The 26880-nt window shown below is 41.0% G+C and overlaps 1 long non-coding RNA gene across 1 annotated transcript in view; it reads left to right on the forward strand.

The window, feature by feature from the left end:
* LOC309872516 overlaps positions 1 to 25862 on the forward strand; it is a 51360-nt gene extending 25498 nt beyond the window's left edge. Inside the window, exons 2-3 of the long non-coding RNA XR_014315931.1 lie at positions 17032 to 17135; positions 21832 to 25862. This is a non-coding gene — a long non-coding RNA (uncharacterized lncRNA). The remainder of the gene's footprint in view (positions 1 to 17031; positions 17136 to 21831) is intronic.
* Positions 25863 to 26880: the final 1018 nt, after the last annotated feature.

Raw genomic sequence — 26880 nt, forward strand, 5'->3', positions numbered from 1 at the left:
TCTTCCCTATCTACCTTGCATCATTGCTCTGACTAGCAAATGATATAATGGGAAACCTTTAACATCATCTGTGAATGTGAGTTACCCCTGCTGCTGCTGTTACTACTCCCATCACGCCTGCTACAGCTCATCCTGGGTGTTCAACCCTGCTGCTGCTTGGGAACTGGTGTGACTATAGGGAATGTGGGCACTGGTGTCCCCCCAACTCCATGAGGTCTTTTCTGCAAGGACAGCTTTGCTTCAAAGGAGGGGTGAGTGCTGGACTAGTGTTTCTGTGTAAAACTTGGTTTAAAAAATGAAAGTAAAGTTCTGGAATTAAAAAGAGCTTATAAGTCACGGGGTTAGAGGTTCCTTAATGTCTCTTTTAACTAAAAAAGCCTGTAATTTTGTCATTCTGGAAATTATGATGACCCCCATACCCTGATCAGACCACTGTGGTCACTTAATTCCCAACTTCATCATCAGAACCAAAGAGAACAAATTGTCCAAGTCATTAATTGCCTCCCATATGTGTAAGTGCCAGCATTCAGCATGTGGCCTGGCCCTTCCCTTTATGGACGACAGCAGGCTAAGGGCCACATGACGGTATTTTCTATGGCTGGCCTCAGGTCTCATCTTTAGATGGGACCTGAGACCCCTCACACTTCTCAAAAGAAGTAAAGAAGTTTAACAGATTGATGAGTGTCTGTCATTTTTTTTTTAATTTTTTATTTTTTATAAACATATATTTTTATCCCCAGGGGTACAGGTCTGTGAATCACCAGGTTTACACAATTCACAGCACTCACCAAAGCACATACCCTCCCCAATGTCCATAATCCCACCCCCTTCTCCCAAACCCCCTCCCCCCAGCAACCCTCAGTTTGTTTTGTGAGATTAAGAGTCACTTATGGTTTGTCTCCCTCCCAATCCCATCTTGTTTCATTGATTCTTCTCCTACCCACTTAAGCCCCCATGTTGCATCACCACTTCCTCATATCAGGGAGATCATATGATAGTTGTCTTTCTCTGCTTGACTTATTTCACTAAGCATGATACGCTCTAGTTCCATCCATGTTGTCGCAAATGGCAAGATTTCATTTCTTTTGATGGCTGCATAGTATTCCATTGTGTATATATACCACATCTTCTTGATCCATTCATCTGTTGATGGACATCTAGGTTCTTTCCATAGTTTGGCTATTGTGGACATTGCTGCTATAAACATTCGGGTGCACGTGCCCCTTTGGATCACTACATTTGTATCTTTAGGGTAAATACCCAATAGTGCAATTGCTGGGTCATAGGGAAGTTCTATTTTCAACATTTTGAGGAACCTCCATGCTGTTTTCCAGAGTGGCTGCACCAGCTTGCATTCCCACCAACAGTGTAGGAGGGTTCCCCTTTCTCCGCATCCTCGCCAGCATCTGTCATTTCTTGACTTGTTGATTTTAGCCATTCTGACTGGTGTGAGGTGATATCTCATTGTGGTTTTGATTTGTATTTCCCTGATGGCGAGTGATATGGAGCACTTTTTCATGTGTCTGTTGGCCATCTGGATGTCTTCTTTGCAGAAATGTCTGTTCATGTCCTCTGCCCTCAAATAGCCAAAGGGATATTGAAAAAGAAAGCCAATGTTGGTGGCATCACAATTCCGGACTTCAAGTTCTATTACAAAGCTGTCATCATCAAGACAGCATGGTACTGGCACAGAAACAGACACATAGATCAATGGAACAGAATAGAGAGCCCAGAAATAGACCCTCAAATCTATGGTCAACTAATCTTCGACAAAGCAGGAAAGAATGTCCAATGGAAAAAAGACAGCCTCTTCAATAAATGGTGCTGGGAAAATTGGACAGCCACATGCAGAAAAATGAAATTGGACCATTTCCTTACACCACACACAAAAATAGACTCAAAATGGATGAAGGACCTCAATGTGCGAAAGGAATCCATCAAAATCCTTGAGGAGAACACGGGCAGCAACCTCTTCGACCTCTGCCGCAGCAACATCTTCCTAGGAACAACGCAAAAGGCAAGGGAAGCAAGGGAAAAATGAACTATTGGGATTTCATCAAGATCAAAAGCTTTTGCACAGCAAAGGAAACAGTTAACAAAATCAAAAGACAACTGACAGAATGGGAGAAGATATTTGCAAACGACATATCAGATAAAGGACTAGTGTCCAGAATCTATAAAGAACTTAGCAAACTCAACACCCAAAGAACACATAATCCAATCAAGGAATGGGCAGTGTCCGTCATTTTTAACCAAGGTGTTTTAGGGTCCTGTGCGTTCCTCCTTAAAATACAGACATTAAGGGAGAAAAATGTGTGATGCTACAAATCCTCTCAGTCTCTTTGTATAAAATCCTAATCGATTGCTCTTTTGCTGTGGAAATCTTAATAAATCAATTGGGGAGAAATGCACGTTTCTGATGAAGAGTGCAGAAGTTGTGACTGGGTGTTGCCATAGGGCCCGGCCCCTGGCTCATGTTCCCTCTTTACCTCCCTTTGCTGGAAAGTCCTGAGGTGGTTCTTCCAAGGGATTCACCAGAGGCTGTGATCAGAGCCCCTCGGCTGCTACCCCACTTCCCGGTGAGCCCACCTGTTGCTGCTTTAGGTTCAAGATTGCTCTGTTGAAGAGTCCTCAGCCAGAGTGAGTAATGACTTGATATTGCTTAGTGTGGGGATTTAGGGGAGACTGAAACCCCTCATCTGGCCTCGTTTACTTGAGTCCTGTAATTTCTAAACCATTGTGGTCAAAAGAATCAAAGTGCTCCCTAGGGCAGAGAGGACAGATATCCCCAATTTTCACAGGCTTCTGAAGCAATAGTTTTTGAGTACTGATCCCAACACGCCCAAGCTCCTCATCTGTGTTCTGTGAATTGTCACAAAGGAGATGGGAGGGTCTCCATTCTGATTTGCATTTGTGGTGAGGAAGGCAGCTCTGCTCTGCTTACTGGCCAGGCAGATTAATCTGCATGCGTTGGAAATGTCTCATTTTCCAACAGTAAGGTAAAAATTTTTGCCAGCAGGGTCAGATAACTAACTGAATGATTCAGGTAGACAGTGTTTTGGTCGTTGGAGAGTTTGACAGGTGCTATATGCAGTTACAGATTTCTAATGCTTTAGAATTCAATACTTAAATTTTAAAATAACTAATTCATGGAACATAGTGGTATTAGCTATATCCCGTTGTCAGTTCTTGGGAGTTACAGCTGTCTGTCTAGGGACATATAAATAAGGACAAAAAGAATTCCTCCTGAGGATCAAGCCTTCAAGTCAGTATCTCTTGGGTCAGAGTGCAGATTAAGTGAAATAAATCTCTTTACAGTGATGCAATGACTTTCATGCTTAGAAATGCTTGGCTGCAAGCTGAGTCACTATTGTGGCAAATCTACACAAATAATATGTTTACCAGGGGAGGGACTGATCAGTTATAAAAGTAGGAAAAGAGGAGGACCCCCAGTAAACACGGGCTTAATCTAAGTACCCTTGAGGGGAGAGAGAACCTCAGCCCGGTGGTGCCATGCTGTGGTCCAGATGGCTATGTCAGGGGTTGCCATCGAACACTCTAACCTTACAACAGATTCTCCTTGTTCTAATTCATTTAAACTTCTGATGAGAGTCCATCATAATGAGGCCCTGCTTTGCACAGAAAACTACCTGGGCAGCCATACCCAAGGATTTTGGTTTCAATGAGAGTAATATTTATCTTTAGAAGTAAATAAATGCACCCTTAGGTTTTATACAGCAGATTCTTGAGATTGACTTGCATGAATCTACTGGTGAGAAATAGGCAATTCTTGGTGTGCTGACAAATCAGTTTCCAAGGGGCATCAGAAATGTCGGCCAGACATTAACCATGGGTGCTGTTGCCTGCATCAGTCAAGGTAAATGTCCCAGTAATACAAATGTTGCCCTGTGAGTCACCGGGAAACTGATTACTGGGCCCTCCCAGGCCGGCACACACTCTGTACATTGCATTGGGGAACCCTTTCCCCTAACTGGAATTCTGTACCAGTGCTAGGCAAAGTAGGCACACACTCTGGTGGGTAAGTCGGCTCTCTATGACTCACCTTTCCTGTGTTTTACCACCATAGACAAAGGAATGTTGCATCCTCATGTCAATAGCTTTGTATCTTCAGCTTTGTTATTTGGCGTGCAGGGGCCTTGAACATTTATTCTAGACTTGGGTTTAGCTTTTTTTTTTTTTTTTTTTTAGTTTATTTTGTTTCTCCTCTTCATTTGAGAGTTTTATTGAGGTTTAGTTGGCAAATAATAACAGCGTGCTTAAAACATGTGATTTAATAGGTTTTGATAATATTGATATACCCATGAAACCATCACCACAACCAAGATAACACATCTTGAACCTTCAAAAGTTGGTGATCCCCACTTATCCTGCTCCTGGGCAGCCACTAATGGGCTTTTGTCCTAAGCCTTATAATTTAAAGCAGGCTCTTGTGCTCTATTTTTGTGTTGGTAACTAAGTACCTGTTATTCCCCGCATTGCCTCAGTTGACTTTGCTGGGTCTGTTGGAGACTCACATCTGCATTTCACTTCTGGCTGCAGCAATTTCCTATTAATGATGACTTTCTTGTCCAGACTGTGTCCTGTAGTTTGCTGCTAGAATAATTGTGTTTCGCCTACATTCTAGGGTTTCCACCTGTTTACTCTGCTATATCCCTGACACCAACCCACTACCAGTTAGTTTCCTACTTTTGCTGGCTACTGAGCTCTCCTTGGCAAGTAACTTCACACTGCCACTCCTCTGCTATCAGTCCTTGGTAATGTCTGATGTCTACTGGCTACATTTTCCCCCTTGTCTGCTCCTAGAAATGCCCCCTCAAAGCAACCTGAAGCCACTGGTCTAGCCAGGTGTTAGTGTTTGGTCATTCTGGAATGAATCTATCCCATTATTAGTTGACCCTAGTATTGCCAAGAAAACATTTATCCCTAAAACTAAAACAAGATTATTTTGATTATTTCTTTATTCAGAAAATTCCTTGGAATCACAGGATATCTCAGTAGTACTACTGTGAATGTCATTGGCTGCAGCTGCGTTAAATTGACTTACTGGTTAGTAGAGAATTCTGGATTCTAGAACAATGGATAAATTGTGATAGTGACTATCCCAGCTGGTAAGAGTCAAGGAAGAAGGTCATTGCAAGAACTATGGGGCTGTTTTCAGGAGTGTCACTGTGACTCTGTACTTAGTCTTCAAATTCTGAAAATTTTCTTATAGTGAGAGAAACCCGAAGGGCTGAAGGTAGTTATAGGTCCTCTACCTCTGCCTTAACTGGACCCAGTGAGAAATTAAATAATAAGAAATTTAATCCAGTTATCTTGCATTTATTGAGTTAACACCATGACCAGACACAGAGTTAGTTGGTGATGAGATTGAACTGACCTCAACCACTTCTGCATTTGCGTTGCTTAGAGCTTAGTGGATGGGAAGGAAAAGTTTCTGCTCTAATATCAGAACATCTTTGGTGACTCATCCTTGTTATAAAAGTTATTAATGGACCCTGTGTGCTTAGGGGGGCATTTCATGCCTTAGCTAATCTCCTGGACTCAACCTTATGGCTGACTTTAGAAAAATACCAGCTTGATCGTTCTAGCTCTGACAATACTTCTGGTATTTTGATTTGTGCCTTAGTGGTGACCTTCTGTTCTAGGTTCTGTTCTAGGTAAACTACTTAGCTCATTAGATTCGGGATGATAGTGGGAAATGGTCTGCTGTGGAGGACTGGAAATAGCTGTGGCCCATCTCTGTGTATCACCCACTGAATCTTGGATTTGTATGCTCATACTGCTGTTTATACTCATATGAAAACAGGGTGCTGCTTTTTCCTGAACTCTTTATAGGAGTCAATGGATTTTTGAACCTTGATTTTTTTTTTTTTTAAAGAAATGATATTTTGGAGGTAGGGTCAAGCCAATAGGAAAACTCAGTTACCTCTATCTGGAGGGTCTCCTACTTTTGAGGGAAAAGGGCAATATATAGAAAAGAATGTCCCTATTCATGTAAATATCTTCATGGCCATGGGGTGTAGTTAGTCACTATTTATTAGTACACTTATTGATAATTCTATTTAATGGCCTACTTGGATATTCGAACTGCCTCAGAATTCTTAATACAGTCCTCAAACACAATTACTTTAAATTGATATATTTCAGAAACACATGCCATATGGATATTTAGGAAAAGAAGGTCTAGAGACTTTAAAAATGGTTGAGAGTGTCAATTTTAGTGTGGTGATAATATCTGATACATATCTACCTGAGGCATCCCATGCATGAAGACCTTATAAGATCAGTTCACTTTAAATAAATAAGTCATGGGGATATAATGTACAGCATGGTGACTACAATTAATGACACTATTGAGACTAGTATAGCATATCTGAAAATTGCCAAGAGAATAGATCTTAAAAGTTCTCATCACAAGAAAAATATGTTTGTAACTGTATGTACCTTAATTAGACTTATTGTGGTGATTGTTTTGCACTAAATAGAAGTATTGAGTCATTATGTTGCATACCTGAAATTAATGTCATGTTGTATGTCAGTTATACATCAATAACAATAATAAAATGTCCATTAGCTTTGCACAGAGTAAATCTCTGTAATCCAGTAAATTATAAAACTCTTAGTTTTGGCGAGACCCTACTGATGCCCTTCTGTGATGGAGCTGATCTTGTGTGTCTATGTATGTGTGTGTTATGTGCATGGTTTTGGGTTTTGTTGTTGTTTGGTTTTTTGTGGAGGTGAGTGGAGACTATGAAAGGAAGAAAAAAGTTATTAATAGTACAAATCCTCCCCACAGCTGTAATGGTGAGTCAGTAGCATGGTCATTATATACAAGCATATGAATTTTGATCTCTTTAATCTTTCATGAAATTAAATTACTTCTCTGCCTTTAGGTTCTTCCCTTGAGCAGAATTTTAGAGAGACTGGCTGAGAGTGAAACTTCGGAATGCATTATATTAGTATCTCCTCCTTAGAATATGAAATAAATCTAAAAAATGATATGATAATCTGCACAAGTGCACTTCGATATCAGTCTTTAGATTGTTTCATTCATTCACTCATTCACCACCTACTTTTTGAGCACTAGTCACTATCGAGTGCTAGACACTGTAACACTTAGGTACCTAAACGTGAATATGGCGAAGTCTCTCTCTTTCTACATTGTGGTTGATAATGAACCTTATTTCTCTGAAACACTGAACTCCTGGCACAGAACTTGTCCCATAGGCTAGGTTCAGTAAGTGTTTACTGACAAAAGTCATTGTTTCCCAAAGTGTACTCTGTGGAACACTAGCCTCGAGGTGCTCTGGGAAAACAATAATGAAAAAGAGATTCCTGGTCAAAATGTTTGGAAAATAATAGCTATTATCTTTCTCTCTTGACGAATGGCAAAGCACAGTTATATATTTAAAGCTCTGAGAAATCTTACTGAATTTTGTTTAATCTGGCTTTTTCAAAACTCATTTAATTGGGGTACCCGTCTTTAAAGTAAACTTAATAACCTCCATGGAACATATGTTAGAGGATACAGGGTAAATGAAAGTGAAAATCAATGTCAGAAAGACTTCTAATGGTTTAAACAAGCCATGGAAGCCTTCAGTTCTTCTCCCAACTGCATGACTGAGGCCCCATCCCTCTGAGGCCTCATTATTGTATATTTTTGACTTAGTGCAGAAGAAAAATTTTGACCTAAGCATTAGTAATATTGGAATATATATATTCATATGTATATACATACACACACACACACACATACATACAGTTTATAAAGGAAAACATCAGTAGACAAAAGCATAACAGTCTTTAAAATTGCCCATTTGTACCCCCTATTATAGTTCTTATAAACTCACACTTCAGGCAAATTTTAGGTACATTTCCATCCCCAGTCACCTGGACAATTTTTATATTATTAACCACATGAGTAGAATTTAATGGGAACAGCTCAAATAAAGCCTGCCCTCACACTACCTTTGATTGTCAGTTTCCATTTCCTGAATGGCATTGATGGGAGTTCTACTCAGACTCCTTCCGAAATCTTTGAGGAATCCTTCAACGTTTAAGAAATATAAATCAAGGTTAATTGAAGAAAAATGAGAGAAAGTGTGTTTTTATGTTGCTCTGATAAATCTGTGGCTAGGCAGTAATTGCAAAACAATACATAGGTGAAAAATAGAAGCTGACAACTCAAAGTAGCAAATGCTGATTATATGGAATTACATTATTGCGCAGGATCACTCTGCTCCCTGTCCCTATTCATGTGCTTCCTTGGGAAAAGCTTGGAAACCAGGTGTATATTTCTATATCCGTTATTTTCGTTATACAGGTGGTTCATTGAACAGGACCTTTATTTTTGGATCCCAAAGTTGACTTCATTCCTTGAGTGGTATGACTTGAGTTTCTCTCATATATGGCCCTTGTTTCAGTCTCCATGAGATTTTTTTCCTCCCCCCGCCTTTCCTTCTGGATATTGTTGCCACTGTCAAATGGGAAATACACAGAAATAGGAGATTAAAAATGTAAATTTTATAAACAGAAATCAAAGGTCCTAAATCCTTAGCAAAGAAAAGCCAACATAAGTAAGAACATTAAAAAACATACATAAATAGTGCTTCCAGGCTGAATATGTTAAATAATTCAACAGTTAAGTCATAAGCGTTCTTAAACTTAAGTATAAAAATGCCCTTGACAATATTTCACAGCCGTGCATTTCTTTAAAATATTTAGCATTCTCATTAAAGAGAATGACTTTAGTTTATATATTAGTTACATTCCTGCTTGTTAATATGAAGGAATTTAGGAGCAAAAAGCATTCTTATGTGTATAAGCAAAAGGCAATTTACATACAAAGTTGGACAACTATTCACTTTTTATTTATTTCTGGATCATCAGCATCTACATATAGCTATACAGCATTTAAACAAATTTGTTCCTTAATGTGCAATATTAATATTCTCTGCCCCAAAGTGCCATTTACTAATGCCATTGTGAAGACAGGTTCCTTCAAAGCTACACGGAAGTCCCTGCTTTAGAAAGACTTAATGAACCTTACATTTTTTGGAATACTGCACAGTGTAATGCCTATTACATATTCATTGCTAGAATGGAAGATTTCCTTTAACTCTGAGCTTCCTGGTCTAGTTCTCTGTAAAACATTGTCAAAAGTCACCAGAGACTTTCGTGGAAAATTGTGACTCTTGATAGCAGGATGTAATGGGGAGGTTTAGAGTAGAGAAGCCAGGAGTCTATCGCCCCACAGGGAGACGTTCTGACAGACAAATGGATGGATAATACAATTTTTGACATAATGGGATGAAAAAGTTTATGCCAGAAAGAACTGAATTAAAGTTATTACTTTAAAAGAAAGTCTGAAGTTTGAAATCATCAGAATTTCCAATGTGTGCCTCATTGTGCTGCGGATATGCAGACGAGATTTTCAAACAGAGATGCTGTCAGCAGATTTACGGAGTCACTAACAAGGCCACTGTAAAATTTTAGTTACCTCTTTGGAAATATCCACTATAATAAACACAGTGTTTCCTTCTTTCTCTCACATTTTTAATAAAGGACGTGTAACACTGTTCTTTTATGTTCCTACTTTCCCATTCCAGAAAGCAGAGCGATAATTTTCAGAGGTTCGGGATGCAGTTCAAGGGGACGGAGGAATGGAGGACACCCTGTTCTAGACTTTGACCTTTGTTGAAAAGTGCTTCATGATGCAGTGGGCAGGGCTGGAGATCAGCGGTCACAACTGGGCAGCAGACCTCCCTTGAAGTGGACAGGACTGGTTTGGAAGCGCTACCAGTCCCCTGTCCTTTATATTTACCTTGTGTGTCTCTGCGGAGCCACCACCCAGAACGAGCATCAGATACAGCCACCCGTTCTATGCACCCCACCTCGTCTACTCAGCTCTAGATGTTTGGAAGCAGAATGCTACCTTCAGGGACGCCTGGGTGGCTCAGTTGGTTAAGCAGCTGCCTTCGGCTCGGGTCATGATCCCAGCGTCCTGGGATCGAGTCCCACATCAGGCTCCTTGCTCAGCGGGGAGCCTGCTTCTCCCTCTGCCTCTGCCTACCATTCTGCCTGCCTGTGCTTGCTCTCTCTCCCCCCCTCTCTGATAAATAAATAAAACCTTTAAAAAAAAAAAAAAAAGAATGCTACCTTCATTCTCCTCACATTCTCCCATTTTATTTTAGACCTTTAAAAAACACATAATCTCATCATTGGTTCTTGTTTACATTTGAATTCATATTATTTCACCAAGCACAATACTTTGTGCTTACCCTTATTCTGTTACTTTGTATGAATTTTATTCATTTAGTGTCCATACCCCTTTCTGGATGATTCCATGACGGTGCCACTGTGTCTTTTTGTCGTGATGTCTCAGTGCTTACCAGGCTGGGACTAGGAGACATGCACTTTCAGGATCATGCAAGTGAGCGTCTCTTTAATTTTGCACACTGGGTGCCTCATTTGCCTCGCCCTATTCTTGGCCCTGGTGCTAGAACAATGCCTGGCACATAACAAGAGCTCAGTACACAGTTGGCAAGGGTCAGAATACCCACTAGATTAGTACAATTTAGAGCGTATTCTCTATTGTTGGAATAGATATCCTAATAAAATTATTTTCTTGCCTTTAACATTTTTGAAGGTAGATGTATCTATCAGAGATAGGTTTTACACAGTTATGCAAGAAAAGGAAACCTTGAAACTTAGAGGTCAATACCTCAAGAAGGTGTTTCTCAAACGGTGCAAAGCATTGGCCACTCCTGAGACTGAACTAGTAGGATTCTTACAATACAAAGTCTGTTTTTAAATAATGCTAAATAATGTTTTAAACCATTATTACTAAGTAGTATAATTCATTAAAATTAAATATATGGAATTATGGACATCAAAAGACAGTAAAAGAAAAAAATAAAGGGGGATGCCTGGGTGGCTCAGTCGGGTAAGGTCAGGTCATGATCCCAAGGTCCTGGGATGGAGTCTGACATTGGGCTCCTTGCTCATCAGGGTGCCTGCTTCTGCCTCTGCCTGCTGTTCTGCCTGCTTATGCCTGCTCTCTTGATCTCCCTCTCTCTCTCTCTGACAAATAAATAAACAAATAAAATCTTTAAGAAAAGAAAGAAAAAGAAAGGGGATAAAAGGAAAGAGTAGAAAATAAAAACAAAAAATAGAGGGAAGAGGAAAAACTCTGGTCTTGAATGAATTCACCACCTTGCTTTCACCGAGATGGCTTATGTGTATGAAGAGATAATCAGTGACATGTATGTTGGTGAGAGAGACTCTGATAGTTCAGTATCTAGAAAGCACTATTGTAGACTCCCAGGGCCTTCCCTTAGTGTGGAAGGGGAGAAAAATGTAGACCCTGGGAAACTAACACAGTTTAAAATAATACATAACAAAAAATGTTAGTGTGCTGACTTTTGATTTTTTGTTTGTTTGTTTTTTAAACATTAATCTGCTAAAACAAAACAAAACCAACCAACCAACCAACCAACCAAAGAAAAACCTGCAACTCAGCATGCACTTGGGAGAACTAAACTCTAAACGCTAGTTTTTCTACTTTAGATCACCTGCCAACTTTAATTCTTAGACCTTAGAGGGATATCAGTTTTATTATAACAGTGATATTTAAGAAAAAAGTTATAGTGGAGTCAGAAATACCCACTTAGAAATAAGGTGATGGTGATGTTGATGGTAAACATCCAATAAATTTTTAGGGTGTTTTATAAAACACATTCTCCAATGTTTCCCCATTTGATTCTTTAGGAATCATATGTCATGAAGGTATGGGACTAGTCTGTATGTCAAAAAGGAAACTGAGGTTCACAGAAACCCAGCACTTTAACTGAGGTCAGCTGGTGAGTGCATGTACACCACCACTGAGTTCTCAACCGCGTAGAGAAAACATGTTCTCATTGGATTTTCAAGCAATATGTACTACCATGGAGAAGCATAACCCACAAAAGCCAGACCCAGGGTGGCCCCTTAACTTATTTGGAGACTAGGTTCAGTATATAGACGTGATGTTGTCTACATGCAGAGCTGAATAGGACTTGGTTCCTGCATACCTCTTTACCTTGGTTATCCTGAGAAGTTTAAATTTTGTCCTAAAGAGGAGTTTGGCACATCCTGAAAGGAGTGAAGCATCGCCTTGTTTAGACATCGCACTGCTTGCAATGGCAGACACCATCTGTGAGTTGGGTTCTAGGACTCCTACCAGAATGAGGTTCACTGTATTACAGTTGGTTGTTTATGAGAGGCACACACTGAAAAACCATGTCAAGAGAGGCACCACAGTGACCCTAGAAAGAAAGCGAATCCCAGTGAGATTCTAGTGAATCCCAGTGAGATTTCTAGTGACCTAGAAAAAAAATGAATCCCAGTGAGATTCACCCTGGAGAACCACATTTGAAAGATCAGGGAGGCTGTGCCCTGGAGCAGATTTCCTGTGAAACCTATTGTACCCTTCTAGCTATTTTGAAACACAAATTTTCCTCCATGCTAACTTCTATATTCTCATTTTTTTTTCTTTCTTGGTAGGTTTTAATTAATTAATTTCTCAGACTGGGAATTTTACTATAATATTAGAAGATGATGTTTGTTGAAAGTAGTGCCTCGGATTAAACTGATTTCATGAGTACCATATAATGCCCACCCCCCCAGCACACCCCAAGGAGTGGCCTCAGTGGGGAAACGGAGTGTTCATCTTCAGTCTCTGGAGAAGATCATGAAGCAAGTGCCCATTTGCTCTCTGGGTGCATCAGTCATGCTCAAAAGCATGGGGGTAGGGGCAAAAATTGTTTGTGAGAAATAGCAATATCCAGATGCCATCTGCGTTTGTCACAGAGTGACTATGGGGTGTCCACTCACCTTCCCTGTACCTTGGTTTCTGTCAGTAAAATGGGAATATAGGAGCTGCTGGCTCTCTTAAGATCCTGGCCATTCTACTGTTTTGACTACTGTCCTCCCACTGCTCAGCCATACTACCTGAGCTGTTTATAGCCACAGAACTTCTAACACTAAATGTGGGGGTTTCCACACCTATAGCAAATTCTCCAATTTTTCAGCACCAACTGCATGTCCAACAATTTAGTTATCATGCTACTTGTGGTTAGCACAGACCCACAGGTTAAAGGCTTAGTCACCCAAAACTGTCCCCACTCCTGCCCTTCTGATACCAATCCCAAGTTCCATTACTCTTGGCCAACTGGCTATAAATTTAGAAGTTCCGATGATCCACTCACCTCTCAGGTTCAGGAATTCCCTAGAATGACTCACGGAATTCAGGAAAGTGCTTTGCTTGATGTTACTGGTTTATTATAAAGATACAGGAACAGCCAAGAGGAAGAGACGCATAGGGCAAAGTATGGGAGGGCAGGGTTCATGAAGCTTCCATTATCTCTCCAGGTGCGCAGTTCTCCTAACACCTCAGTGTACTCACCTACCCAGAAGCTCTCCAAATCCCATCATTTAGGGGTTTTATGTAGGTTGCATTTCATAGGCATAATTGATTAAACCACTGTCCATTGGTGATTAACTCTATCTTCAGCTTCTCTTCTCCTTAAAGGTTGGGTGATAGGGCTGAAAAGATCTTTCTGGTGATCAGCCCTCATCTTGAAACTATCTGGGGCATCTCACCAATAGTCCTCTCACTGGCATATTAAAGACACTTATCACTCCAGAGATCCCAAGGATTTTAGGACCTGTGTGCAAGGAACCACCTGAGACAAAAGCCAGATACTTACTTTTTATTATACCATACTGTCTATTGATGAAAATTTTCTCCAGGAGTCCCAGATTCTTCACCCCCTATTCCAAGGCATGTATTTTTACAGTTGATCTTAGCCAAAGCCCAAGGAGTGATTCCAATGCCTATATTTTTAGATCGCCTTTTATTTCAGCTAAACATCCTTGTCCTTATACTGAGAGTCCTGTGGTTCAGCACTACATGTCTCCCATCCCCTTTGTTGGAGGGAGGGCCATGGGGGTATATGTCTGTATTTGATGACTCAACAGCCTTCAGTCTTCCTCATGTATCTTAGACTAGCTTTCAAAGGGCTCGTATGTCTGAGCAGGAAATATCGAAAAGAGCAATGAATAATGGGAGTCATCGCTTCTGTCATTACCAGGGGCATTGTTGTCCTCACACCGTGACACTCAGCTTGGCACTACTGAAAAAGTTTTTAAAAACCCACAGCTTCTGCCTTCTAGGGGCGTAGACACCCAGTAATAGCATAGGTAACACATATAGGGAAAACACAGAGATCATAGAAATTGCATAAATGTCAAATAATTAACCACACTTACTAAACAGGTGAAAAGAATAGCTCAGTTGATGAGACACAGGCCAGAGTTCTGAATAGGGGTGGAGGGGTGGTGTTAAATGACTGAAGGAAACAAATTATTTAACCCTTCTGTGATTTGGGGAAATGATGGCAATGATAACCTCATCTCAAATGTAGGGAGAGAGCAATAGTAAAGATGGCTGCGAACTACTTAGTAACGTGAAGGACATGATGGCACAGTGGGAAGAGTATCGGGCATTTGTGACCAGGCACCAGCTATACTAGGCATGAATACAGCAAGTGAGTTTGGAGAAGGGCAGATAAATGGGTGCTACTGTAAAACAGAGTGGGGTAAGTCTAGGGGAGGGGGCACCCAAAGTCCTCTGTGCTCTAATCACCAGTCACCTGGCCTCCTTGCCCTCCCTGTCTTCTTACTGCACTGACACCCCCTCTCCCTGGAAGTTTCTCTTCCATTGATTCTCTGTAACATGGCACTATCCTGATTTTCCTAGCTCTCTTTTGAACATTGTAGTATAGGGAATATTTAAAAATGTTGACATACATTATTTTTAAGTATAATATGTAAATGGCTGAGTGATGCTCTATCATGTGGATACATCGTAAGTTACTTAAGCATTCTTGTAGGTAGGTATTGAGATTGATTCTGTTTTTACTCTTCTAATTATTCCTTCAACAGGTGAAAAGGTCAGTGAATATGCGCATTTCTTAAAATGTCCTCTGCTGTGCAGAGGCTTGCACCTGTTTACCTGGCAGCCAGTCCTACATAAGAACCATTCCAACACCTCTCTAACTTGTACTTATATCGTAGAGAGTGCAAGTGATTCTTGCTCCCACTCTTTTATGTCATCTCTCAAAATTTTAACCTCAGTCTTCTTTCTTCTTTACTGCAATTCTCCTATAAATGGACTTTCAAGACCTCAAAAACACCTCAGTTGACAGCTCTAGAACTGAACTCTCTTTATTCAACCATCCAAACAGTCATCTGTCCATCCATCTATCCACCATCAATTATGGGGTCCTCTGCATACTCCATTTATTCACTGTTTTTCTAGAGAAACAATGATGAAGACATGGCTTCTGTCCGTAATAGATAGATTAGTAGAGTTAAGGAAGAAGCTACACAGATCTCTGATTAAGTAAAATTTATACAAATTGGATGAATAGTCCTAATTGGAATATCCAGCATGATGTGGAAAGTGGGAGGGCATTTGGGACAGTTTGCCCAAAGCAGGTGGCATCCATGCTGAGTTCTGAAGGATGTGTGAGTGTTTGCTAGCTTAAGGAGGATAACAAAGAGTGTTTTAGTCAGAGAAGTAGCAAGAGAAAAGGGGGAAGGAGGGGCACCTTGGTGGCTCAGTGGGTTAAAGCCTCTGCCTTCATTCAGCTCAGGTCATGATCTCGGGATTGAGGTCTGCATCAGGCTCTCTGCTCAGTGGGGAGCCTGCTTCCCCATCTCTCTCTGCCTGCCTCTCTGCCTTCTTGGGATCTCTGTCTGTCAAATAAATAAATAAAATCTTAAAAAAAAAAGAAGAAAAAGAAAAGGAAGAAAGAGAAGAAGGCATATTTGGGGAACTGTAAGCAAATCAGTAAGCTATCCTCTCTCTCTCTCTCTCTCTCTCTGTGTGTGTGTGTGTGTGTGTGTACACACCTTATGCACAGGTATGAAAAGTCAGTTGAACCACAAAAGGAACAAGACTGTGGAATATCTTGTTCCTCAGCTAAAGTTGAAACTTCCATCTGAAGGTAGTGGAAAGCCATTGAAGGATTTTAAGCAGGAAAGTAGCAAGGCCAGCTTTGTTTTGAGGGAGACTTCTTGGGTGCAGCAGGGGAGAATGAATTGCAGATGGGCAGGACAGGGAGAGAATTTACAAGACAGAAGAGATGAGGAGGATGTGAGCTAGGTGACAATGAGGATGAAGAAAAGGGGGAAATGCAAAAGCTGTTAAAGAGGTAGAATTGACAGACAGAAGAACTGATTATTTCGTGGGGGTGGGGGGGTGTTGGTGAGGGATGAACAGGAGGCATCAATGGCCCCCAGGTGTTCAGGTAACTAACCTTTTGTACAGCTTCCATATAGATTGGGCCACCTGATATCACCCAGGGAGAGCTGGTCAACCTTGAGATGAGAGGAAGGCCAGGGATCAACCCTGGAATCACTAACATTTCCATGGCAGTTCTTCCTCATGAAGGATGCTGAATTCACAAGGGCTCAAGACTAAAGGCTTCCATCTTTAACTCAAGGCTCTTCAACAACGCATAACTGCAGTGCTCTGGCATTAGCTAATACCATGGTGCCTGCTAAAATTCTTGACATTTGTATGTGCCAATAATGGTGTAAGGGAGGTTTTATTATTGTTTTGTTAATGATAATTAGAGAGACTTAAATTACTTTCCCAAGTTTATGCAGCTAATAAATGAAGGAATCAAAATCTCACCCAGGTCTGTCTGATATCAAAGTCTGGCTCCTTCGACTGCACCACTGCCTTGGTTTGATCCCTCAAGATGGCTGCTCTGATCCGTCATGCTAGTCCTACCTGTAACGAGGCTCTGCTTGGTTTCCCTCAGTTCACACTCCAGACTTCCTCTCAGAAGCCACATCTCTCCCTCAGAGGCCTTCTCCCCGACTCGCTTTATCCTCCGTTTTGCATCTTACCCAGTACTTTTTAAAAATAACATTTGTATTTTGTTCTTTCTGGTTTAGAATCTATTGAATGCTAGACGTGTGCCAGGTATGATAAGGAGCAGTTTCTAATACATGCCACACTGTGCCTGAGATCTTGCAGATGGATGCTGTTCCTGGAGGAGGTAAATGTGGTATTGGGATTGGAACTTGGGCCTATCAGACTTCGAAATTCATGCTTAGAGGAAGAGAGAGAAAAAGAGAGGAAGGAAAGAAAGGAGGAAAAGAGAGGGACAGGAAAACAGGGATAAAAATGTAAAAGAAACATTTTAATACAGGCAGTAATTTTGGAGGCAACTATCAGGACTGGCCATGGGTCTCAAGAGGGATCATCTGGCAAACACAGACCAGAGGTGGCTGTAGACGTTCACATTTTCTTTCCTTGGTTCAAGACAAAAAGTGCTCCTCACCAATACGACTTGCTCTAGAGCATATCACAGACCTTAAAAAAAAAAAAAATCTTGGGAAGAGAAATATCATGGAAGATAAAATCCATGTAACCAATGGGCAGCCAAGCTTTCTCAGAGGTGCTACAACTGAGGCTTCATTGATCCGTACACACAGCAGAACATCTGATAATAGGAAATGAACTGGGAAACCTAACAGTCACTTGGCACTACTACACAAATATATAAGGTATCAAAGTTAACAACTTATATAATAATACCAAATAAGATAATGTCAGATGTGGGAGCTGATTTACTCTGATGTCCTAGCTTTGGGGGGCTGCTAAGATCTTTGCTGCACTGGTAGAGTAACAAGGTTGTTCACTTTTATGGAACTAAATGTTCTGTACTTTCTTTCCCTAGAATGAGCACCACCCAATTTCCTCTTGTCTGTGCATATTGCAAAGCCACTTATGAAGCCATGCTTAGCAAATACTCCTTATAAGGGGCCAGATAATCAATATTGTGGGCTTTTATGGCCATGTAGCCTCTGTCGCATCTGCTTAGTCCAACCCCTGTAGTGTGAAAGCAGCCACAGATAAAAAGTAGCGAGTGTGCCTGCATTCCAATAAAACTTTATTTATGGGCACTGAAATTTGAATTTAATAAAAGCTTTCATGTGTCAATAAATAGGATTCTTTTGATTTTTAAACCCAGTTAAAAATATAAAAACCATTCTTAGCTTGTGGCTCTATGGAAACAGGCAATGAACTGGGTTTGGCCTGTGGCCCAGAGTTTGCTGACCCCTACACGACAGTCCAGAAGGCTGAGGGTGGTTCGGTTCTCCTGTGTTCATAGGACATCTTTCCAGAAGGAAGTGGCTAGTTAGCTCTGTTATTGCCGCTGAGCTTCAACTATTAATTGGTATTGTTTCTTATTCTCCGCTATATTTTAAGGTATGAACCTAAGGAATTTTAAAGTCATTATGTGGTGAGGGACTGTTAAAAATAAATCCTTCAGGTTTAGAAGTGGTCGAGAGGGAGTAGAGGATGTTAGCGAATCCAGGAGTTTTCAGGTAAATGGTTCAGAAAGCATTGGGCTGGGCGGCAGGTTGCCTCTAAAGGTCATTGGTACTACTTTGTGTCTTCTCTTTATATACTTTATGTCTCTCATAAAATAAAGTTGAAGCAGTTTAATTTAACAGTCTAATTAGTAATGGATTTTTCATTTTATATTTTTGACTATGCAATACAGAGGTCTAGATGTGACTAAGCCCAAGGAAGGATATGTGTATATTATATCGGGCCTTTCTGACAGCAGGCTACATGGAAATGATCTGTTTCTGTTTGCTTGCCAAAGAATCGGTGGGTGTGGGGAGACATAGCTGTGCATTTTCTCTGAATAACAGGCCCAGGGATTGGGATACATTTTGAGCCTCACTTCAACCATTATGCAGTTGTTTCCTGATATTATATGTAATCAACGGAAAAAATCGGAACAGCCTTGTCCACTGGATCTTGAAAGTCAACACCTTGGGATTCATTTTTTTTTTTTTAATTGGTTTTACACCCCTGAGCCAGAGCACGAGGGGTAGGGCAAAGATGAAGATCCGAGTAAAGACCTGGTCTTGAAACTTGACCGAGACGTGAGAGAGACACCTCTCTTGGGAGTTCAGTAACACTCTGCACACATTCTCATGGAGAAGGCGAAGGTTGGACAAGAGGCCACGGGACTGTGTTTGAGTCATGCTTTTTCTGTATAAGCCAGAGAAGGAGAGTGACTTTGAAATTTAACTTTGTGATTTAGTCTCTCTAAAATCATTTAATTCTCTTATCCCGCTAGAGGTGATCAGCCCAAAACAGCAACAAATACTCCCACAGATGCAATATTCACTTGAGAACATATAGATTTTCAAAGCTGAAAATAGTTTTTTTTTTTTTAATGAACAATCCCATCAAAACACAGATTAAGTCCCTAATCCATCAAAAAAAAAAATCCTTAAAATGTCTATTTGTGTCCAGAAAGCTACATGCTACAAACAATTCTTCCCATTTGGGGGACTTTCTAATATATTTAAAGAAAAAGCGGGGCGCCTGGGTGGCTCAGTGGGTTGAGCCGCTGCCTTCGGCTCAGATCATGATCTCAGGGTCCTGGGATCGAGTCCCGCATCGGGCTCTCTGCTCAGCAGGGAGCCTGCTTCCCTCTCTCTCTCAGTGCCTGCCTCTCCGTCTACTTGTGATTTCTCTCTGTCAAAAAAAAAAAAAAAAAAAAAAAAAATCTTTAAAGAAAAAGATGCCTATAATTTCCTGAGCTTGCAACATTTTGAGAAAGACCAAAAAAAAAAAAAAAAAACAAACCCCAAATTTTATCTTCTTTGGAAGACAAGTTGTTTTCCAGTGACGTATGTTCTTATATTTTGAGATACAGCACTTCTTACTTCGAAACGTGGCACTTTCCACGTAGCCAGTGTAGGAGAGCATGTACAGAGCTCTGCCTCCTCTGGCCATCCTTCTGGTGTCTGGGTTTGGGAGAAGAGGGCCTTCAGTCTGCAGGTCCCAGGCATCACAGTTTACTTGTTCTGTAAGCGCCCCAAGTTCCATTTCTGCTCCACCTTTAAGGTGGGCTTGTTGGGCTCAGTAGGGACTACTGCACCCCAGGGGCCTAGAGCCAGAGATAAACATAGAATAACCAATCTGGTAAATTACTCTGTCTTCTGTTGCCCTCCTGATCTGTTCCAGTGCTGGAATATACTAGGCCAAAGGGATATTATCCCAAATACAGGTGGAAAAATCATTTATGTAGACTGGGCATTGGCTCTGTAGAGCTGATTTTCTTCTTGGGGAGGAAAGAACCGGGAGGTGAGAGGTAGGCAGAGAGGGGGAAGCAATCCCAAAGATGAGGGGGGTGGGTGGGGAGGATTGTGTGGGTGGGAAGGGGAAAGATACGTTCTTTCAGATAAAATTAATTGGCTCTGTAAATGGCAGAAAGGAAGACTTGAGATGGCTTAACCCACTTTGGCTGATTCATTTAATAAAGTTTGGGTGAAGCCTTAGCTGTGTTTTAGGGTCATTTTTATCCATAGTACCAGGCACCTCCTATAAGTAAGCCTAGTTTACAGTAGCTTTGGCTTTGCTGCTGGGCTCACGTGGTCCAAAAACTGCAGGACTTCAACCCCTATATCCAGGGGAGGATGTTTTCAGAGAGAGAGAGAGAGAGAGAGAGAGACGAGGGAGAGAGAGATTGAGGCATGGAAATGTTTGAATTCTTGCGTCCCCTTTGGGTTAGGGGGAATAAATAGGCCATGTTGCAGCCAAAAGAGAAACAAAGGATGGTGCAGAGAAAACGGGTCCACTGAGAGACTCACCCTTATTTACTCTGGGAAGGTAAAGAACAAGCACAAAAAGGAGTGTGAGGGACCACTGGCACCTGTTATCGGTCATTAACAAACGACCATGTACTGCTAATCTGTGATCATAAAAAGGCCATCTGCTAATGCTCAAAGGTCATTAAGATGCCAGCCGTGTTTACTCTATTCTCATTGGTTGGGCCAGTCATTTCCAAGAAAAAAGGGGCTTCAATGGTTATTGTGGTGGTGCTTGCTAATGCCACTCTAGTTACGGGTCTGTCAGTGTTTCCTTTATAACCCCCCACTCTCATCTGATTTAAAACACAGCCACAAAAATAACAGGTTTACCGAATATGCATGTATGTATACATGTATGTGCTGTTTATTTTCACAGAGGGGGAAATTTGAAGTGCACCAGCTTGACTCTATTCATGTTCAAAGATACTCATTAAAAAGGAAAGGTGATTTCTTCATTTTGGGTCTTCTTTTATTTAACCTGACTGATGGGCCTATTTTGTATAATAGCCTTCCCGCAATCCCTAAAAACTATTTTCCTCGATAAAATAAACATCTTTGTGAAGGAGAATCATCATCCCAACTTGACTGAGACTGTGGCTTTTCCATGCCGTTGAGAGAATTGGATGATGTGTGGGTTGACCGAAGACTGGATTAATGCTGGGACTGTGCCTTAGAAAGGGCACGTACTGAATTAAAGCTTACCTCCCCTTTTGCCTGCTTCTCTTGTTCCCAGAAATTATCAGATGGGTTACCCAATTGATTTTGTTTCTCTGACCTTTCCTGTGGGTTTGTGCATGTAGTTCTCTCTAAAGAGGAGAGGGTGAGGGTAAATTATTTTTTCTTTCCTTTTGTTTTTTAAAAACAAAACAGGGTAACAGTGAATTCATAGAAACCTGTAAGGGTGATAGAACATGTTGAGTGTTCAAAAGTGCTACTAACATTAGAGGAGTTATCTAGAGCTAAATAATCTCATTATTATTATGTGTATACACATGTCAGTGTGAGATATATGTCTAGAACTTTAAGGAACTGTTCTTTTTTTCTTATATATTTTCTTGTCTCCTCTTCTAGGATTCCCTGGAAAAGGAAAGCTAGAAATAAAGCCCTGTGTGTAAACTAATTGACCAAAGGACTCACAAGCAAGTTATGTAATTTTAAAATTCTATTCCCAGTCTGTTCATTGCGGCTGTTAAGGAAGGTGGCTCTTATTAGTGGGTGGCCTGGCAGACCATATGTTCTACTACCTGGCCACAGCAGGTGGGCAAGACAGAACCCACTTCTAAAATATGAATTTTAGCAATACTCTGTGTGTGTACATGCGTGCGTGTGTGCACGTGTGCATATTTGGGGGTAAAACAAGCAAAATGGTCAGACCTTCAAGGTCAATGTAGACCTGTATACTTAAGTGTGATTTTTCAAAAACCCAGGCAGTTAGTTGGGTTTGGTTTTTATTTTGTTTTGTTTTGTGTTTTTTTTTTTTTTTTCTCCTGAGATTCTTTAGTGATGGAGGCCATGATTGTTGTTCAGAATTTTTCTCCTTCATTTCTGATAGCATCATCGTTTCTCATCATACCCTTGCCTTTCATCTCTGCCAATTAAGTAAGTAGCCAGAGCCTTGTTTTGAAAGTTCTGAGTAGTTAGTAAGCTCTTTTTTTTCCGAGCCAAGCCAACGTGTCCTCTGGAGGCCTCTGAATGAGGGGTCTGTCCACTGCCCCCACCTCTGTCTGCCTGTTAGTGCAGGCCTGGGCTTAATCTTTTGCTTTCAACGAGTTGCAAGGGGGGTGGAAGTTATAGAGCAGGGGGTGGGGTGGTGACCGCAGGTGGCTGAAGAAAGAGGTCTTGTTCTCATGATGCTAAATGGCTGGTTAGCACTGCTTTTACTGTGAAATTCAGCTTCTGTCACTTCGTGGTTAATTGCTTTATTATTCTCAGATCCAGATTGGACCTGATTTAGTTCTGTCAGGAGCCATGACTCCTCCTGGCATTTGGCCAGGATCCTTTCGATCCTTTGATCTGAGGTTTTATAATCACATTACCGTTCAGATTGCGGCAGGAGGCATGGGGCTTTTGCAGCCGCTTTCTACTTAGAAGTGCCCAGGTTTGCTCAGTAGGTGAATGGAGTGTTACTTTGACGTGGGCAGGGGACGGGTGATTGGGGTCCTATCCCTAACTCAGTTTGTCCTTCCTGGTCTTAGGCTTTATGGGTTTAATTTGCTTTCCTCTTTCTGTTCAGCCCCAAATGGCGATGGTAGCAGGCATATGGACTCGCCTGTCTGGTGGGTTTATTTTCAGCCATCTCTGAGTTGAACCCTGGGTAAGGTTTTGCTCTCCTCTTTTGCCAGAGCTTTTCTACATCAGCTGGCTGTCCTTACCGTGAAACAAGCCAACAGGTAGTTAAAGTGGCCTCCCCCATAACTGTAAGCAGAGGCTGGCTGGCCCCCATCGATTGTTCTAGGCTGAAAACGTCAAGTAGCCCATGGGCGGTGGGCTGTGTTGTTAGTGTGCCTGGTGAGGGTGAGGAGCAGAAGCAACGAAGGCCTGGGCTTTTTAATAGGCAGGGCTGTAAATGTCGGCCAGGCCTAAGTCACAGATGCACCACAGAGCTCTTTCAAGCCCTTATTCCTATGCTCCACTTGTAACTATTTTTAACCTTATTAAAAAGGAGCGAAATGCTTCAGCTTCACAAGCGCATGCTAGAGTCTTGCAGTAAATTTCTTTGGTTTATAACTCCACCTTTGATTCAGAAGGCCAGCGGGCATGAGAACTCGGATAAACATAAATCTCCAGATCTGCTCCAGGGAACCACATGCAGTTAGGGATGTGCTAGAAGCTGGCCCTGGGGCTCCAGCTGGAGCAGAGGGGAAGGAGAGGCTCCCCTCTTTAGATTTTCAGGCAGCCCAATCTTCAATTCAATCTTGCAAAGACAGAATTTGTGGCATTTGTGTAATAGAAACACAGGCAGAAGTCAGAAGCATGCACCCAGGCAGGTGATGTCTGATAAATTGAGCTGCACGTGACCAGTTTCCCGGCACAAGGTCAACAGGCCGTGGAAGCCAACGGCTGGTGTAGGAGGCAGAAATGGGGCTGGCATTACAGGACCAAGGGATTTTTGTCTTTTTTCCCACGTCTCACATGGCAGCTCCTCTTCTATCAGTAGCAGGGGCTAAAATCTCATTTAGAATTTCTTCTAAGCTATCTAGTTGGGAAAGTCTTTGCTAACTTTTGAAAGAAGGACTTTTTTGGGCCAGGCCTGATCTTGGTCCCAGGTCCCCGCCTGGGTCTCTCTATCACAATTTGAAACAGAAAGAGACTCTTGCTGCTATACTGCTTTGAGTTCAGATGCCCATTATGTGAAGAAGCCCAAATTGGACTAAATTTCAGATGGTCAACAAGGAGGCCTCAGATGAGCTGGCGTGATAACAGAAGTTTCTGGTTTAAGACTTTGGTGGTCATTGTGGGTGTACTGTGTAAGAATTGAAGGAACATTGCCTGGGACAAACAAGACAAGATTTCTGTCCTGAGAGCTTGTCATTTTATTAGAGATGCCACATCCAGTTATAGAGCTGTATGGGGCATACATGACTACAGCATTTACACCACTGGAGGTCAGAAAAGAAAGCATTTATGGTGCCAGGCCAGGTCAAAAAAGGCTGATGAGAGCAAAGGCACTAGATTCTCAGGCACCGTTAAGTGTCGGCTCTCATGAACATCTGGCATTTTTAACTGTTGTTGATTACTTCTCTCCTCTCACTTTCTGGCAACAAAATTCTCTTTCCTGTGGGAGAAGTCCATGCCACATGATTGATTCAGCTGAACTGCCCTACCACAGGGTTGTGCATGTGATTGAGGCCTGGCCAATCAGAATATCTCACTGCTTTAGCTATGTTGATTGGTTCAAAGATGGACCTCTGACTCCATCTAGCCAATCATAAGCCTCCTGAAACTCTCTTGCTGGAGCCAGAGGGAAGACTTGTTCTTTCTACTGGGCTTGCCAGGCTGAAAATGTGTGCATGTGGGGCTGCTAACAGCTCTTCTGACACAGTGTGAAGAGAGCCAGTTTGAGCTGAACAGAGATAAGCAGAGCTAAGAGATGGCAAGAGAAACAGACATCTTTCAGTGACGTCATTTGAGTTCTGTATCTAGCAGTGTCTGAAACCATTTATATGGGCCAGTAATTTCTTTAATCTTTACTAACTTGAGTCAGGTCCTATAAGTTATAAGTGGAGGAATTTGACTAATACGGGATGGGGGGGTATGATAAAATGTTTCGAGGAAGGAGGATACTTGTTTCTATGTGAGTGCTGTGGCTTGTAAACAGTGTAGTAACTGTACCCAAAACAAAACAATAACAGAGTGTGTTAGCCTGGCTAACTCTTTTCTCTTGAAGACAAGCTACATGGCAGCATATAGAATTAAGGCCAGATAAAATGCTTATTGGTACTGGGCCCAAGAAATCCATTTTTAGAAATATATTTATCAGGGTGAGTTACTACGCAAACCTTCCCAACTTTCTTCAGAAACCTCATTATCACCATACATTCTGCCAAGAACACACTTTGAAACATGATACTTTGACCAGAACATTCAATTCAATATTTATTGAACTCTGTGAGTCAGTTATTGTGCTAGGTTGGGGGATACACTGAGAAACAGGATAGACATAGTCTCTCTCCTCAAAGAACTTATGAACTCAAAAGATCATATAAACTGGTATTATTTAATGAGAAGAGAGTTTTCCAGTGGCTTTATATTTGCTAAACATTCAATGTCTAAGATCTCTCTCAAGACTTTGTTTTATCTGGGTCTCAGGACATATCTGTCTCACAGTTTTAATATTAGAGATCCCTAACTCCTTCTTAGAGTTTTTCTGCTAGTTAACCTATGATTTATGGCATAATCCACTGGTCTTGGTTTATTTAAGTGTTAAATTTCTAAAGTATTTGGCCATTCCTATAAACTTGCTTTGCACGGTGCCAACTAAAAGGTTATGCTCAAATTAAAAGAAAAAAATTAAAAAGAAGAAAAAAATAATATTGTGCCAATCCCAGCTGAATTGAGTATAATATTTTTGTATTCCCTCTACACATCTTCCCCACTTTCTGTTGTAGCCTGGAATATCAATAATTGTAGCATCAATAGGCTACTTTTATGTATTTTTATGCTTCTCAGTAGTGGTACACTCATGGTAGCAAAATATGATGGCCCAGAGGCTATAAGTAATGGAGATTTTAGGTGCTGGTAGGCCTCTTCTCTCATTTGCTAGAGTAATTGAATCAGACTTAGGTTCAGACCCTGGCTCTATCACTTAGTAGCTATATTTCTTGGGTCATATTGCTTAATTACTCTGAACTTCAGATTCCTCAACGGTAAAATGAGACTAAATAATAGTAATATCTGTCTTGGATGTGAGGACTAAGTCAAATAAGGCATAAAAAGTGATTAGCAAAATGCTGGCATATAAAATTATGCAAAAGATGCTAAAGTCAGTGTGTGCATGTATGATGAAACACAAGATACTTTTACCATCTCAGAGTATTTACCATCTCCCCAAGATACATAGACATTGCAAAGGGAAAAATAGTAATTTTATAGTGGAGAAACCTGACAAAAACTGCTTTTGTCAAGTGGTCAGAGTAACATCATTAATAATAAGGTTCACAATCCAATAATAATTGGCTAAGTAGAAATCATGTGCCTCCTGATACAATACACTGAGAGGGGCACAACACCGCATTTATGATATGCTTGCCAAAAATCTATAACCTGAATTTAATCATGCAGAAGCATCAGACAAACCCAGATTGGGAGACATTAACAGTAAAGAAGTAACTGACCTATCCTTTTTGAAAATATCAGGGTCACAGAAGATAAACAACAGATTAAGGAACTGTCAACATGCCATGTATGATCCAAGATGGGAGACTGGCTAGAAAAAAAAAGGGGGGGATTTCAATAGGATATTTGGCAAAATTTGGATATAATCTTTAGGTTTGATTATAACACCGTTTCAATGCTAATTTCCTGATTTTAGTAATTGTGTGATGGTTATGTAAGATGTTAATAGTTGAGGAATCTGAGTGAAAGGTATATATATATATATATATATATATATATATATAT

This window comes from Mustela nivalis (genome assembly GCF_964662115.1).
Source record: "Mustela nivalis genome assembly, chromosome: 8".
NCBI lineage: Eukaryota > Metazoa > Chordata > Mammalia > Carnivora > Mustelidae > Mustela > Mustela nivalis.